This window comes from Musca domestica, unplaced genomic scaffold, assembly GCF_030504385.1.
Source record: "Musca domestica strain aabys unplaced genomic scaffold, Musca_domestica.polishedcontigs.V.1.1 38, whole genome shotgun sequence".
NCBI lineage: Eukaryota > Metazoa > Arthropoda > Insecta > Diptera > Muscidae > Musca > Musca domestica.
Window position 1 is genome coordinate 931618 of NW_026712324.1, and position 17522 is coordinate 949139.

The 17522-nt window shown below is 35.1% G+C and overlaps 1 protein-coding gene across 3 annotated transcripts in view; it reads left to right on the forward strand.

Moving 5' to 3' along the window:
* The window catches only part of LOC101894901 (ephexin-1), a 150821-nt gene that overhangs the window by 72144 nt on the left and 61155 nt on the right, over positions 1-17522 (forward strand). The window lies entirely within an intron of this gene.

Genomic DNA, 17522 nt, shown 5'->3' on the forward strand with positions numbered 1-17522 from the left:
TGAAGGTACCTCCCGATATTCGGTATTTTGATTATTTTTGCCACATTTTTTCACGGATTTGTCTAAAAATTGGTATTTGTTGGTCATAATGGGTTCCAGCTCAGGTAGCGAAACATTGCATGTATGGGTCCACGATTTGGTATAGCCCCCATATAAGGGTACCTCCCGATATTCGATATTTTTATGGTTTTTGCCACATTTTTTCACTGATTTGTCTAAAAATTGGTATTTGTGGGTCATAATGGGTCCTAGTTCGTGTAGCGAAACATTGTATGTATAGGTCCACGTTTTGGTATAGTCCCCATATAACGGTACCTCCCAATATTCGGTATTTTGATGATTTTTGATACATTTTTCACGAATTTCTCTGAAAATTGGTCGTTGTAGATCATAATGGGTCCCAATTCGTGTGGCGAGTCATTGTAATTATAGGTCCACGTTTTGGTATAGCCCCCATACACCGGTACCTCCCGATATTCGGTAATTTGATGATTTTTGCCACATTTTTTTTCGCGTATTTGTCTGAAAATTGGTATATGTAGGTCATAATGGGTTCTAGCTCCGTTGGCGAAACATTGCATGTGTAGGTCCACGATTTGGTATAGCCCCCATATAAGAAATATACCTCCCGATATTCGGCATTTTCATGGTTTTTGACACGTTCCTACTAATGTTTCCTTTACCCTAAGGTGGAGGGTATTAAAAGTTTGTCCCGGCCGAACTTAATGTTTTTTACTTGTTTTGTATTTCAGTTTGAAACATAATCCCAGGGCTCTATACAGTCTCCCTCATTTATTAAAAAAATTAAAAAATATATATATTTTTTCCAAATTATTGCCATAATTTCGAAGTTTTAAACATCTGGCTAATGGTTATATGTGACATGTGTCATTAAATTTGTAATGAACTCAATTTCAACCTTTCTAATTTTTTCCTTTGCTTCTCTTTACCTCAGGGATATTTTCAAAAGAAAACAAGCAATTCGACAAAAAAATTAGTGTTACTCTGCAGTCATCAATGAGTAAAATTAATTTTTTTTCTATTATTAGTTTTTTTTTTCGTGTGCCAAAAACAAACAAAAAATAACAACAAATGATGTAAAACAAACCAAGTTAATTGATATTGAAAACAGGTTGTCATTGCACATTTCACGAAAGTGCATTGAATGGGGGCGCATTTGTTTTTGTTTTGTTTTGTTTTTGAAACTTGGCAAATTATTTTGAAATGTTTGTGTAAATTGTAAACATTATGTCACACACATTACCATTGGTAAAATAGACTAATACGAAACCAAAATTTCTCAATATTATTTTACGACAGTAAAAACAAATTTAAATTTCGCTGTTGTACAAAATTTTGATGATATTTCTAAAAAATATAAATAAAAATAAATAAAATAACGAGAAATTTTTTCAAACAAATTTTGTAGCAGTAAAATTGTATTTGATTTTGACAAAAAAAAATTATAAAAAACTATATCAAAATTCAGAAAAAAATTTTAAAGACAATTACTTAAAATTTAAATAAATTTTATCGAATAAAAATAATGGGAAATTTCGACTAAAATTCTATCTAACAACGTAAAAAGTGTCAGTCGGTTTAGGCGACAGATATAAATAAATAAATATATTTTGGCTTCTGTTGTGATCATATAAATTGTTAACCCTCTAGGGAGTTGGTTCCGAAGGAACTTCTGTCGGTCCTAAATAAATATGATATAAATATTGCGATGTGCTAAGTTAAATGAAAGGTGTATGAAATATGTGACAATTTTTAGAAAATGTTAAATAGTCGACCGAAATATTCCATTTTCACACTTCATCTAATGCATATAAAAATATTGGTATCGGCAAAATTACAAGAAATCCAATTTATGGGAAATCAGGTTGAACGAAAGCATAACAAGTGGAGAAAGATGTAAATGTTTATAAGTGCGGTTATAAGATTTAGAAGACTTTCCAAAAGAATTTTAGTTTTATTCAATTCTTTGGTTCCTCTTCTATTGAGCTTACGATCTCGTCACTTGGGTAAAAAATGTTTTTTGTCATAGAAGTTATTTTTAAAATAACTTCTGGGGAGAATATCCCAGACAAAAAACAAGGGAACTGATGAGGATTGGTGGCTCTTTCCGAAACCTAGGTATTCCCTGCCTTACCCCCTGGTAAACATTACCATCGTTCTCCACTAATAAACAAACGTTGTTTTTATAAAAACAACAATAAAGCCTTGACCATTTTGCAACAAGGAAATCATAAATTTCATATTCATCCCAAGTTTCTGGTTGAGAGAAATATTTATATATAGCAAGTTGTAAAGAATCGCTGACTTGTTTCGCAAGTTATGACAGATAAAAGTATTGAAAATTGTAACCCTTTATGGGTGAGGTGCCAGAACGGGTTCGCTATTAAATATTATCTTCACAACATATCTTGTGTTAGCAAAAATGTTTGAATGTATGAAATTTGAGGAGAGTTGGATGATTATTTCGCTTTCTGTCAGCATTTTGATCTTGAACCCTATGTGGGTGAGGTACCAGAAGAAATGTTCCGATCTCTACAATCTTTCTAACAGATGTTGTGTTGATGGAAATATTGAGATGTACCACGTCTGGAATGGAATCGGATGTTCAAAATGTCCATGGATATTCCAAATTTTGAATCCTTGTGGGAGAGTTACCAGAAGAACTGGGCCGATATATCCCATCTTCACAACAGATCTTGTGTTAGTAGAAATAATGGGATGTGTGAAATATATAGAGAGCCTGATGCTTTTTTCGAGTTTCATGGGTATTCAAAATTTTGACCCTTCGAAGGGGAGGTACCGGAGGGAATGGTCCGATCTCTACCATTTTTATAACAGATCCTATGTCGGTGGATATATTCAAATGTGGCAAGTCTAAGTGGAATCGAATGTTTATTTCGCGTTTTATGAACTTAATGGATATTTAAAATTTCGACCTTTTGTGGGGGAGGTACCAGAAGGAGTATACTGATATATTCCATCTTAACACTTGACCTTTGGTTAATAAAGATATTGGGATGTGTGAAATTTTAAGACAATTGGATTCTTACATTACGTTCTGTAAGAGTTGTAATTATTCAAAATGTTGACCCTTTGTGGGGGAGGTACTTGTTGGAGTGGACCTATACTGTCTATTTTCGCACCTGACCTAGAACTGACGCAAATATTAGGATTTGCAAAGTTGGAGCAAAATTGGATTATCGTTTCTCTTTCTGTGCAGAAAACATATTTTTGGAAAATTTCGATCTTTTGTGGGGGAGGTACCAGAACTCGATCTAAGTTTGACAAAAATATTACGATGTACCAAGTTTGGATCACATCGGATACTCCCTTCGAGAGTTATCGTACGCACCAGCCAGGCAGACGGACATCGCTAGATCGGCTACAAATCTTCTGAATCGAATTTGGTCCAAAGAGACCTAGGGTCTAAAACCGTTATTTCGATAAGGCACGTTTTGGCCGTATAAAATGATATATACCTTCTGTAGCCATATGGCTGAGGGTATAAAAATCATTATAAAATTAGACGGAAAATTTTATACAAAACTTTTTTTTTTTTTTTTTTTTTTGTGTTTGTGGAAAATTTCTTCTAAATCTGAAATAAATTTTAATTTTGATATAAATTTGATGATTTTTTTTTTTTTTTTTTTTTTAAAATTCGATAAAAGGCATTTCAAATTTTCGCCAAAACTCAGACATTGATACCAATACCAAATTTAGTACCATTTAGTACTTTTTGTACAAATTTAGGACACAGGACAAACCACCGACACATGTAAAACACAGATACCATCAGTAATTTAAATATCAAAATTCAAAATTGTATCTTTGTCCCTTCAGCCAAGACCAAATTTAGTACTTCAGTACAATTCCGAAACCACCTCCATATGTCCAGTCTACACATAAACATAGCGTCCCTAATACAAAATTTCAGATTTCAAGCACTATCTGTTCAACCAATACCAAATTGTACCAAATATTGTACTATTTAGTACTTTTCAAGCGGTTGGAATACGCATTTTCAAAACCACTTCACATCTCTATCACAGACACCTACAGATGCCTCTATTCAGGATTTCAGCTCTTTTCCTTCAACCAATACCACATTTAATACTATTTTGTACTTTTTGTACAATAATAGTAACCATTTCCAAAACCACCTCCGTATGTCCAGGCTACCTATGAACCTAGCGACCTTAATACCAAATTTCAGATTTCAAAAGCAATCTCTTTATCCAAAACCAAATTGTACCAAATATAGTACTATTTAGAACTTTTCGAGCAATTATAGTAAACATTTCGAACTGTTATAGTACCACCTCAATTCCAGCCTTAAACCTTTTTCCAATACCAAATTTAGCAACATTTAGTATTTTCCGTAAAACTTACAAACCTACGTCCAAATTTTAACCACAAATACCATCGGTAATCTAAATTTCAGAATTCTATCTCTATCCCTTCACTTAATACCAAATATAGTATCATTCGGTACAATTATAGTACGCATTTCCGAAACCAACTGCATATGTCCCATATGAACCTAGCGACCCTAATACCAAATTTCAAGCACTATCTGTTGACCCAGTATCAAATATAGTACTATTTGGTACGTTTCGTACACTTCAGTACACATTTCCACCACCACCTCTTCATCACAATCCTACCATCACCCAAACACAAAATTTCAATATTCCAACTTCATCCGTTCAACCTAAACGTACCTGTTCCAAATTTAGTAACATTTAGTACTGTTCGCACACTTAGTACACATTTCCAAAACTACCTTCATATTCCGAACTTACTTTCCAACCTTGATTCTCATACCAAATTTCAAGTTTTTTGCTCTTTGCGTTCATATTATATGGTACCAAATGGTACCATTTTAGAAGTTTAGTACCGTTTTCGAATTTTTCATCACCATAAAAGTTCGAATTTCCAAAAACCCTTTGGCACATTTATCCTGCACTACATCTGGGACTCTCATTCCCAATTTCATGTTGATTATTCCAATTCATTACGTTTGTCAAATACAAATTATGCTATTTTTAGTACGTTTTAGTACTTTTCGTACTTTTTTTTGGAATTTCCAAAAAGCCCAACCTTATCACACACTAACGCACAAAGACGGCCCCTCGTCTAAATTTCATGATTCTAGCTTCTGACGGACATACGGACGGATGGACGGACACCCCTAGATCCCCTCCAAATGTTGTGAAACGAATTTGGTCCAAAGAGACCTAGGGTCTAAAACCGACTTTTTTTCGAAGAGGCATATTCACATTTTTATTGACATATTTTTTATGGGATTTTCCTCACATTTGTTAAACATTACAAATATTCCGTAAATATTTCTAAAAAAATCATTTCAGGTTTAATAAAGAAATTCTCTCATGTTCTTCTCACTTCGACCATTTTTCATTGGTTTCCGCGGTTTTGGGTCTCGCATTATTATCTGCTGATGGCATCTAAATTAAATGCGTATCTATGGTTAATAAAAAAAAATAAATAAAATGGAAAAGGTGTTTCCCCTTTTGTTGTTTTTTTTTTCCTCATTGTCTTGTCACCATTGTTTCATTTCTTTATCAATGTCGTCTTTGTTGTGACGCTCGCTGTTAGTAAAATTCGCACGTCGTAACCCGCGAGGCAATGTTTTTTTTTTTCTTTCTCATATTTTTCTTTTCTTCATTGCAATCTTTGACCGGATAGCGGTCGAATGCTTTCTGATTTGGCACGTCGCTGATTTTAATTGAAAATTCTTGAGTGTGGTTTTACATCGAGACGGGCTTGAGCCGTGGTTATCGCTCACAACGCTTCCGTTGTTAGATCTGATGTGGCAAAAATTTTTCTTCGATTATGTTTATGCATGCAAAAACGGTTTTCCAGCGTATTTTCTTTTGTTGTTGTTGCTGGTGTAACTGTATATCGCTGGTTGTGGTTTATATAATTTGTATGATTTTCCAAACAATTATGGGTACTTATTGGGGAGATTTTTGAGGGTGAATGCAGGGGCTTAAAAAAGAAAATTCCAATGAAATATCTAAATTTTTATCAATCGATAATTTTCCAAAATTTTAAAAGGCCAAAATTTTTAAGCCATTTGAAATTTTTGGGAAAGAAAAAGAAATTGATTGGAAAGAAAAATTCCACAAATTTAAGATACATTTATTTTTATACCCTACAACATACATACAGGGTGAGGTAAAAAAAGTTGCAACGAAGTCGGACACCATAATTTTTAATTTTTTTTTTTTTAATTTTATTGGATGAAAGCAAAAAATGTCGGAAATAGCATCAAATTTTAGAAAAACTTTAGATTTTTTCGAATTGGTTACCTTTGGCACGAATTATGACCTTCAAACGGCCAATGAAACCGTCATACGCTGCCCGAATGTTGCTCTACGGTATTTTGGTCCATTCCCTGTGAAGCGCTTGCTTGAGGTGATCGACACTTTGGTATTTTTTAGTGCCAACCTTGCTTTCCAAAATACTCCAGACACAGTAGTCCAACGGATTGATATCCGGAGATTTTAGTGGCCATTGTGCGTAGGAAATGAAGCGAGGAACCTCATTTTGTATCCATTCTTGGGTGGCGCGTGCTAAGTGCGATGGTGTTGAGTCCTGTTGGAATGGCCAAGATCTGCGGCCAAAATGTTTGCGTGCCCAAGGCTTTAATACACCCTCCAGAATATTTTCGCGATAATATTCGGCATTTATTCTGATGCCACGGTCGATTAGTGCAAGCGGAGAGCGACCATCGGCTGTTACGGCGGCCCACACCATCACCATGACAGGCGCTTGAGTTCTGGTGGCCAACCGACGGTGCAAATTTTCAGCTGACCTCTTTGGCAAGTAAACACGATCATTTTGTTTGTTTACAAACTGCTGGACAACGAATGTTTTCTCATTCGGCAGTTCACCACTTTCGGTCAAGCGAATCTCTTTTGAGTTTATTTTCTTTCTGTTGCGGTGTAAGTTCTTGCACTTTTGGAATTTCAATGGCTTTAGCCCGAGCTCATTTTCAATATATCAATATTTTCCGAATATATTCAGCTCACGAGCCATTTTTCGGCCACTGCGACGTGGGTTTCGATCGCGTCGCTTCTTTACTTTTCGAACCATTTCTGCTGATGTTGCTGTTTTCTTCCGTCGACTTCCTTGACGTCGGGCTACGCCACGCCAGTATCACGGTAACGAGCGATGGTACGGGACACAAAAGATTTATTCACATTTAAATACTGGAGGGCTCTAACCACTAGCCACTTGTGGTTTTCCAGCCAAATATAAAGAAATCACCCTATCACGCTTGAACTCCATCAAGAATAACTTTTTTATGGAAAATTCTCACCAAAATGCTTTTGTACGCTTGTAAACAATATAATGAGCTGTTACCGAAGTAATTTTAACAGCTGTCAGACCAGTGGCTTAAAAATGACAGCAGTCTGAAGTTGGGTATAGTTTTTTCATCTTACCCTGTATCTGGCCATATGGCTGAGTATGGTATAAAAACAATGAAAAATTGTAAAAAAATACTATTTATAAAAATTAAAAAAAAAATAATAATAATTATATCATCAAATGAATATTGAATACAATTTTTATTCACTATATAATATTTTTTCAAAAAATATATTTTTTTTTTGGTTTTTAAAAATTATTTAGAATTTTTTAAATATTTTTCTAATTATATTACTAATATTTTTTTATATTATATAAAAACATTTATTTCTAAAAATTAAATATTTTTAATTTTTTTTCAACAAATTTCCTAATGTATTTGGAATTTAGAAAGATATCGAAAAAAACTAATATTTATCCCCAAAAAAATTAAATTTTCATCAATAACCATTTTCTTACCAAATTTCCGGAACAAGATAAAGTTTCAATGAATAATTGATTTTCAGTTATTAAAAATTTCATACCCAACACCACCCCCCCTTCAAAACTCAAATGCAAACATTTAATTGATTGCCTTAGGTCAGTTAATTTCAAATCGATACAATTCAATTATCGCGTACACACATCCATAATTTGTTTTGACTGACACCAAACTCACAGACACGCAATCAGATTCCCTAAAACGTCACCGACCTTAAAAAATATTATTGTTGTTTTTGTTGTATTTTTTGTTTGGTCGTGTTTATGTAATACCTTTAGTATGTTGTAGCCATTAAAATTAAAAACCGGTAGACAAAAGGAGAACACACACACGTTTTGTAGTTAAGTGGCCGCATAAACGGCCAAAAAATAATAACCCGGTAACAAACACCACCAAGAAAATGACAAAACAAAGAATAATAATCCGCTTAAAAATGTCTTCTTGGTTATAAAGATGTCACATGTTCTGGGGGGGGGGAATGGTTTCAAATTATGGTGGATCATAAAATTTATGAAAAATGCTGACACCTTGTAATGTTTTCCAAGGAAAAGAGTGGATTTGGAAAAATATTTTTGTCATCCCATTGTTAAGAAAATTAGTTTTTGAGACTTTGATAGATCTTCTTAAAAAATCGGTGAAAAATATTTAAAAACAAAAATCAGCCTTATGTGGTCCCAGTTCTCCATAAAGAGTATTCTAAAATATCATGTTTTGTGACTCCAAAATACCTTAACAATGTTTTCCAAATTGACGTTTTGTGGACTCGGAAAATTTTTGCTATAAATTCCCGCTTGAGAAATTTCTGAAAGTCACGTTTGTGGGCTCGGAAAATGTGAGCCCGACAATTTTGTCCAAAAACCGAAATTCGATGATCTTAAAATTCATATTCGGCGACTTAATTTTTTTAAATCCAAAAATGAAAAAAAAATCCTAGTGGATCGATCCGAGAAAATTTCTGAAAAATACTAAAAAAAAATTCGGAACCTCGAAATTAATTTTTTCGTAAATACATGTATGGTAACCTCGCGAAATTTAGGATTCTAAGACTCTAAATTCCGAAAAAAATGCTTAAAAATAAAAACAGTAAGATCAAAAAATAATTAAGACCTCGGGTAGTTTTCCTTATAAATCCCCGTTTCGAAGCCTTGGATAATTCGGGATTGGTGATCTAAAAACCTACCGGGTGAAACGAAAAAACTGTCTTATCTAAGCCACTCGTCCGAAAGCTGTTAAAAGTATTCCAGAGACAGCTCATTATATTGTTTACAAGCGTAAAAAAGCATTTTGTTGAGAATTCTCCAGAAAAAAAGTTATTTGTGATGGAATTCAAGCGTGATAACGTGATTTCTTTATATTTGGCTGGAAAATCACAAGTGGCTGTCGTTAGAACACTCCAGCATTTAAATGTGAATAAATCTTTTGTGTCTCGTACCATCGCTCGTTATCGTGATACTGGTAGCGTAGCCCGACGTCAAGGAAGTGAACGGAAGAAAACAGCAACATCAGCAGAAATGGTTCGAAAAGTAAAGAAGTGACTTCATCGAAACCCGCGTCGCAGTGGCCGAAAAATGGCTCGTGAGCCCAATATTCCGTTCGGTAAATATTAAAAAATGATCTCGGGGTAAAACCATTGAAATTCCGAAGTGCAAGAACTTACACCGCAACAGAAGGGAAATAGACTCAAAAGAGTTAAAGAGTTGCTTCGCTTGACCGAAAGTGGTGAACTGCCGAATTTCGTTTTCTCCGATGATGATGAGAAAACATTCGTTGTTCAGCAGTTTGTAAACAAACAAAATTATCGTATTTACTTGGCAAAGAGGTCAGCTGAAAATGGGCACCTTCGGTTGGCTACCAGATCTCAAGCGCCGGCCATGGTGATGGTGAGGGCCTCCATAACAGCCGATGGTCGCTCTCCGCTGGTATTTATCGACCGTGGCATCAGAATAAATGCCGAATATTATCGCGTATTATCGGCCGCAGACCTTGGACATTCCAACAGGACTAAGCACCATCGCACGCAGTACGCGCCACCCAAAAATGGTTACGAAATGAGGTTCCTCGCTTCATTTCCAGCGCACAATGGCCACCAAAATCCCTGGATACCAATCTGCAGTATTTTGGAAAGCAAGGTTGGCACTAAAAAATACCAAAGTGTCGATCTTTTCAAGCAAGCGCTTCGCCGGGAATGGGCCAAAATACCGCAGAGCAAAGTTCGGGCAGCGTGTGACGGTTTCATTGACCGTTTGAAGGCCATAATAGGTGCCAAATGTGACCAATTCGAACAAATCTAAAGTTATTCTAAAATTTGATGCTATTTCCGACATTTTTTTGCTTTCATTCAATAGAATTAAAAAAAAAAATAAAGATTATGGCGTTTGACTTTGTTGCAGTTTTTTTAGCGCAACCTGTATTTCTGCCAAATCCCTTTGTGAACCTCACCCACAAAGGGTCACAATATCCAATACTGATATCTTTCATTATTTGCGAAGCAAATATTTACAACTTGCTAACATTTAACCTCAGAAACCTGAGATTAATACGGAATTTATGATTTCGCATAAAATTGGGTATTTTCTTGCAACTATTTTGTCCATACCAATATTTATACCCTACACCACAAGGTGGTCAGGGTATTATGTCTTTGTGCATTTGTTTGTAACAGGCAAAAGGAAACGATATAGACCCATAGTTCCTTTTGATGATCTGCATAGAATCACATTCTGAGTCGATTCATGCATGTCTGTCGTGTATTTCTGTACAGTACAGGTCGCAATTATTGCCCGATCCAGATGAAATTTTGCACAAATTATTTGTTTGGCCCAAGGACGAACCCTATTGAAATTGGAGATAATCGGTAAAAATTTAGACATGGCTCCCATATATATATCTTCATCCGATTTGCCTTTTATTGTGCACCAAACGTGTAATATCAACCCGAATAGTATGGAATTTTGCACATACGATCAGATTGGACCTGAAAATAAGTATGCCAAATTCGATCGAAATCGGTTCAGATATAGCTATAGCTCCCATATATATTGTTCATCCGATTTGTTATTTTTGTCCTCCGCAGGCGTAACATGCACTCTGTAACAACATTATTTGGGGAAATATATCAAATACAGCTCAGAAATACCTTTGCTAAATTTTATCGAGATCGGTTCCGTTTTGGATATAGCTCCCATATATAACTTCGTCCGATTTACCTTTTATTGTGCACCAAACATCTAATATTTGTCCAAATTGGATGGAACTTAGTACTTACGACCGAATTGAGTCTAGAAGCTAGTATGTCAAATTTGGTGAAGATCGGTTTAGATATAGCTATAGTTCCCATATATATTGTTCATCCGAATTGTTATATTTGTAACCCACAGCCGCAATATGCACTCCGTAACAACGATATTTGGGGAAATGTATCAAATGCAGCTCAGAAATATCAAATTTTATCGAGATCGGTCACGATTTGGATATAGCTTCCTGGATATAACCAAACGTCTAATATTTGCCCAAATGGTATGGAATTTCGCACTTACGATCGAATTGTGTCTAGAAGCTAGTGTGTCAAATTTGGTGAAGGCCGGTTCAGATATAGCTATAGCTCCCATATATGTTGTTCATCCGATTTGTTATATTTGTTACCCACAGCCGTAATATGCACTCCGTAACAACGATATTCAAGGAAATATATGAAATACACCTCAGAAATATCTTTGCCAAATTTCATCAAGATCGGTTCAGATTTGGATATAGCTCCCATATATATATCAAATGGGCAATACAAGTCCGAATTAAAAAGATACAAATGCTTCGGCATATTTAGTCCTTTGAACATTAAATTATAATTATAATCATAGCGTGCATGATTGAATTCTCCCATAAAAACTTTTAATTGTTATGCGGAGCTCTACTAAATTAGCAAAGTGGTGTAGGGTATCATAAAGGCAGCCCAGCCCGACTTTAAGACTTTTTTTTACTGTTTTTATCTGTTTTAGATGACGTATGACCAATGAAATGCTTCGCTCGACTATATCTGGTATCCCACGTTCATTTTTTACATTTTCTAAAAATTTTCACATATTTCATATAAAGTGAAGGAATTAGTCGATATAGTACAAACCTGGTACGTCGTATTTTTTTTTTTTTTTTTGGGTCCGATACAAATTTGACATTATTGGCCAAATCCTTCGAAATCTACTCCATAGAGGGTCTAGAATTTGAATAATCATAACAGAAGTCAAAATATATTTAAATAATCGAACATTGACTGAGGGTATACATCTGTCGGCCATATATACTGATAAATTTTAACTTGTTGTTTTTTCATTATCACGACCCCGTCCGACTTTTTTCCTTTCCGTGCGATGTTTTTTCTTCTATTATTTGTTATTTTCCATAATATTTCCAAAGAAATTCCTAGTAGGTATTTAACGCTTGAATTTGTAGAAACTATTTTTTCTTAAAAAAATCTACTAAGTAATGTCGTTAAATAGTTCAGTGTTTAAATAAAAAAATATATATTTAACCACTAAAATTACAAGTCAATAAAAAAACACCACTTACGTGTTTTTTCAACATTATTTTTAAATAAAAAAAATTGTAGTTCTCTATGACTTGAAAACCATAAATAAATCACGTTCTCGATAATGTGCTGACGACAGATTCACACCATGAACGCAATATTTTTTTTGTTATAAATATTTGTATGTTTGTACGTGTGTACGTATTTATAATTCTTGTCTTGCCCTGCGGCACGTTTCTGTTAAGGGAAACCAAGTCAACTCTCTTGTGAGTAAGCATTTGAGTAATAGGTTAAGACATTATGCCTTTAAAGAAAAAAATCATCTGCTCTTCCACAAAACACTCGTCAATCACCTGTTCACATTCGATGGGGAGGGGAGGAGGTGCGGTAGTTCTGCTGTCGAAATTTTACCTTCAAGCCAACTGAGCATGCGCATCGTTCGTAAGCATTGGTTACCAAATATGTTGTTTGATTTTATTATGGCATTTAATGTGTATTTTATTATTATTTTTTTTTTTCTTACTATTTGTTAGTAAACAAATACTCCACAAATACATCAACAAAAGCTAATCAATTAGTATGCAGACTAAGTGTTTTGACCAATTCACGGTTGCATTTCTGTAAAAGGAGGTGTATTTTTTTTTTTTTTTTTTTTTTTTTTTTTTGTCGGACAAAAAGTTGATTTTTGGAGTTGGCTTTAAGGTAAACCCAAGCACTATTGCTATGATTATTAGTATTCATAGGGTGTTACATTGTAAAAAAAGGATATAATTTGCATTAAATGCATTTAAAATTAGTAAAAACGACTTTAAGTTGGGCGGTAGCGAACTTTTTATATCCTACACTATATAAAATTGTGTTATGTTTATATCGTGTGCCTTCAAAAATTCTCAAAATTTTGATACGGGTTGAAAGGTGGAAAGGCTGATATATCTATAAATTCCGTATATTTAGTTTTCTACCGGTTATGAACCACTTTAAGGTGACCAATTTTAAGGTCAATAAATTTAAAAAAAAAAGGTTAATGTTCGGCCGGACCGCATTTCTAATTCCCTCCACCTTTGGGTAAAGAAAACATTTTTATATAAAAGTATCTGAAATCAAATGTGTTCAACTTTAAACTACAAATGCCACAAAGGCCATTTGGACAATGCTGCTTAACTTTTCAGAAAACAAAAAAACAGTAAAGAAAGTTCTAAAGTCAGGCGGGGCAGACTTTATGATACCCTACACCACTTTGCTTTCCACATAACAATTAAAAGATTTTATTGGAGAATTTAATTATACACGCTATGATTATAATTGTAATTTAAAGTTTAAAAGACTAAATATGCCGAAGCATTTGTAACTTTTAAATTCGGACATGTATTGCCCATTTGGTGCAAAATTAATTTGAAATCAGAAAAAGATATATATGGGAGCTATATCCAAATCTGAACCGATCTCGATAAAATTTGGCAAAGATATTTCCGAGCTGTTATCGTTGTTACGGAGTGCATATTACTGCTGTGGGTAGCAAATACAACAAATCGGATGAACAGCATATATGGGAACTATAGCTATATCTGAACCGATCTTCACCAAATTTGGCATACTACCTTCTAGACTCAATTCGGTCGTATGTGCCAAATTCCATCTCATTTTGGCAAATATTAGACGTCTGGTGTACAATTGAAGGTAAATCGGACGAAGTTATATGTGGGAGCTATATCCAAATCTGAACCGATCTCGATAAAATTTGGCAAAGGTATTTCTGAGCCGCATTTGATAAATTTCCCCAAATATTGTTGTTACGGAGGGCATATTACGGCTGCGGAGGACAAAAATAACAAATCGGATGAACAATATATATGGGAGCTATAGCTATATCTGAACCGATTTCGATCAAATTTGGCATACTAATTTTCAGGCCTAATTTGGTTGTATGTGCAAAATTCCATACTATTTGGGCTGATATTGCACGTTTGGTGCACAATAAAAGCAAATCGGACGAAGTTATATATGGGAGCTATATCCAAATCTGAACCGATCTCGATAAAATTTAGCAAAGGTATTTCTGAGCTGCATTTAATATATTTCCCCAAATATTTTTGTTACAGGGTGCATATTACGGCTGCGGAGGACAAAAATAACAAATCGGATGAACAATATATATGGGAGCTATAGCTATATCTGAACCGATTTCGATGGAATTTGACATACTTATTTTCAGGCCTAATTTGGTTGTATGTGCAAAATTCCATGCTATTTGGGATGATATTGCACGTTTGGTGCACAATAAAAGGCAAATCGGACGAAGATATATATGGGAGCTATATCTAAATTTTGACCGATTATCTCCAATTTCAATAGGGTTCGTCCTTGGGCCAAACAAATGTTGTTTGCAAAATTTCATCTCAATCGGCTAATAAATGCGACCTGCATTTTGTTCACAAGAATACATGGACAGACGGACGGACGGACGGACAGACAGACATGCATAAATCAACTCAGAAAGTGATTCTATGCAGATCATCAAAAGGAACTATGGGTCTATCTCGTTTCCTTTTGCCTGTTACAAACAAATGCACAAAGACATAATACCCTGACCACCTTGTGGTGTAGGGTATAATTAGTAAAAATGTCTTTAAGTTGGGCGGCGGAGAACTTTTAATATCTTACTTATATCTACTCTATATAAAATTGTGTTATGTTTACATCGTTTGCCTTAAAAAAAATTCCCAAAATTTTGATACGGAATGAAAGGTGGATAGGCTGATATATCTATAAATCCCGCATTTTAAGTTTTCTACCGGTTATGAACTCAAGTGACCAAATTTAAGGTCATTCTATTGGAAACAAGTAAAACCAGCAAATCATATAGATGAGTCTAAATTTGGAGATACAGAAGGGCCTCTAAATTTTGGAGAGGTCGCAAAATATTTAGGGATTCAAATGAACCAAAAATAGAAAAAATTGGCTGATCACACAATTGAAGCCAATCGACACGCATGAGAGGAGAGTTAAGGGCAGGGAAGAATTCTAGAATTTTGGATGACCATTAGATTATATTTAGCTGTAAAATGGACCTCAACAACTAACAGCACGACGGAGTGCGTAAATATTGGGCAAATGTCCCTGGTCAAAATACGAAGGGCAATATCTGGGCAGTGCTCCGTGACATAATATCAAAAGGGAAACCTTCCAAAATTGATTTGGGCATAAGGGAGCTTCTAACATATTGTAGTGTTGTAGGGTATCACATGGTTGGCCCCGCACGACTATGGCCATTGCTTACTTCTTTAATATATAGCGGTAATAGAAATATTTTTCCACGGTGACATACAGTGAAATTTTATGAAGAATATGTTTTGTCTTTGACTTCATCCTTCAAAAGTGTTGCTTGAAGCTGATTTTTAGAATTTTATGACAAATAATTTCGTGGAATATGTTGACTTGCTACGATCCCGTTCAAAGGGAGTTTTTTTTTATAATTTTTATAAAGAAGGACCAAAAAGACCCCTTTGGCGTCTTGCTTGAGGGTCAAAATGTTCGACAGAAAAAATGTTCATGTTTTTGTCTGAAATATTGCCGAAGACACTATATACAGGGTGAGATAAAAAAAAGCAAAAAATGTCGGAAATAGAATCAAATTTTAGAATAAGTTTAGATTTGTTCGAATTGGTCACCTTTGGCACGAATTTTGGAATTCAAACGGCCAATGAAATATAAAGAAATTTTTGACTAGTTAAACTTTGCCACATATTGCAATTGTTAGTATTCGGAAATGCACTTATATAGAGAGCAAAATTATTATTTAGATATTCTAGAGAGAGAAAATACTCTACAAAACTTCTATAAAAAGAAGTATTTTTAAAGTCTTCCTACAAAGAAAAAACCGTCAGGTCTTCTGACTATGGAAGACCTGCAGTATACCTCCAATAAATTCAAGATTTTCTAAAGAGCCTTTTATAGATAAAAGACCCCTTGAAATTGGAAAACTATTTAGAATTCTAATAATTTAAGAACACCTATTAAATAGATAGAGGACCCTCTATATACCTTCCACTAATGGAGAAGCACTTGAAACCCTAGTACGCAGGGTGAGATAAAAAAAAAAAAAACTGCAACAATGTCAAACGCCATAATTTTTTAAAAATCTTATTGAATGATAGCAAAAAAATGTCGAAAATAGCATCAAATTTTAGAATAAGTTCAGATTTGTTCGAATTGGTCACCTTTGGCACGAATCATGGCCTTCAAACGGCCAATGAAATCGTCACACGCTGCCCGAATGTTGCTCTGCGGTATTTCGGCTCATTCCCGGCGAAGCACTTGCTTGAGGTGATCGACACTTTGGTATTTTTTCGGGGCCAACCTTGCTTTTCAAAATACTCCAGACACAATAGTCCAACGGATTGGTATCCGGAGATTTTGGTGGCCATTGTCAGCTGGAAATGAAGCGAGGAACCTCATTTTGTAACCCTTCTTGGATGGCGCGTGCTGAGTGCGATGGTGCTGAGTCCTGTTGGAAAGCCCAAGGTCTGCTGCCAAAATGTTTGCGTGCCCAAGACTTTAATACATCCTCCAGAAAATTTTCGCGATAATATTCGGCATTTATTCTGATGCCACGGTCGATTAATACGAGCGGAGAGCGACCATCGGCTGTTATGGCGGCCCACACCATCACCATGGCCGGCGCTTGAGTTCTGGTGGACAACCGAAGTTGCCATTCCGTTTGTAACATCCTTAAATATTCCTCGTAGACCCCATAAAGTATATATATTCATAATCAGCATAAAATTCTAAGTCGATTTAACGATGTCCGTCTGTGTGTCTGTCCGTCTATCTGTCTGTCCGTCTGTCTGTCTGTCTGTTGAAATCACGATACAGCCCACATTATTTAATGTAGAGCGCCAAAATTTAGTAGAGCACTTTGTATTGCGTCTAGAATGGTTGGTATTGAAAATGAGATATATCGGTCCACGTTCTGGTATAGTCCCCATATAACGGTACCTCCCGATATTCGGTATTTTGAAGATTTATGCCACATTTTTTCACGGATTTCTCTGAAAATTGGTAGTTGTAGATCATAATGGGTCCCAGTTCGTGTGGCGAGTCATA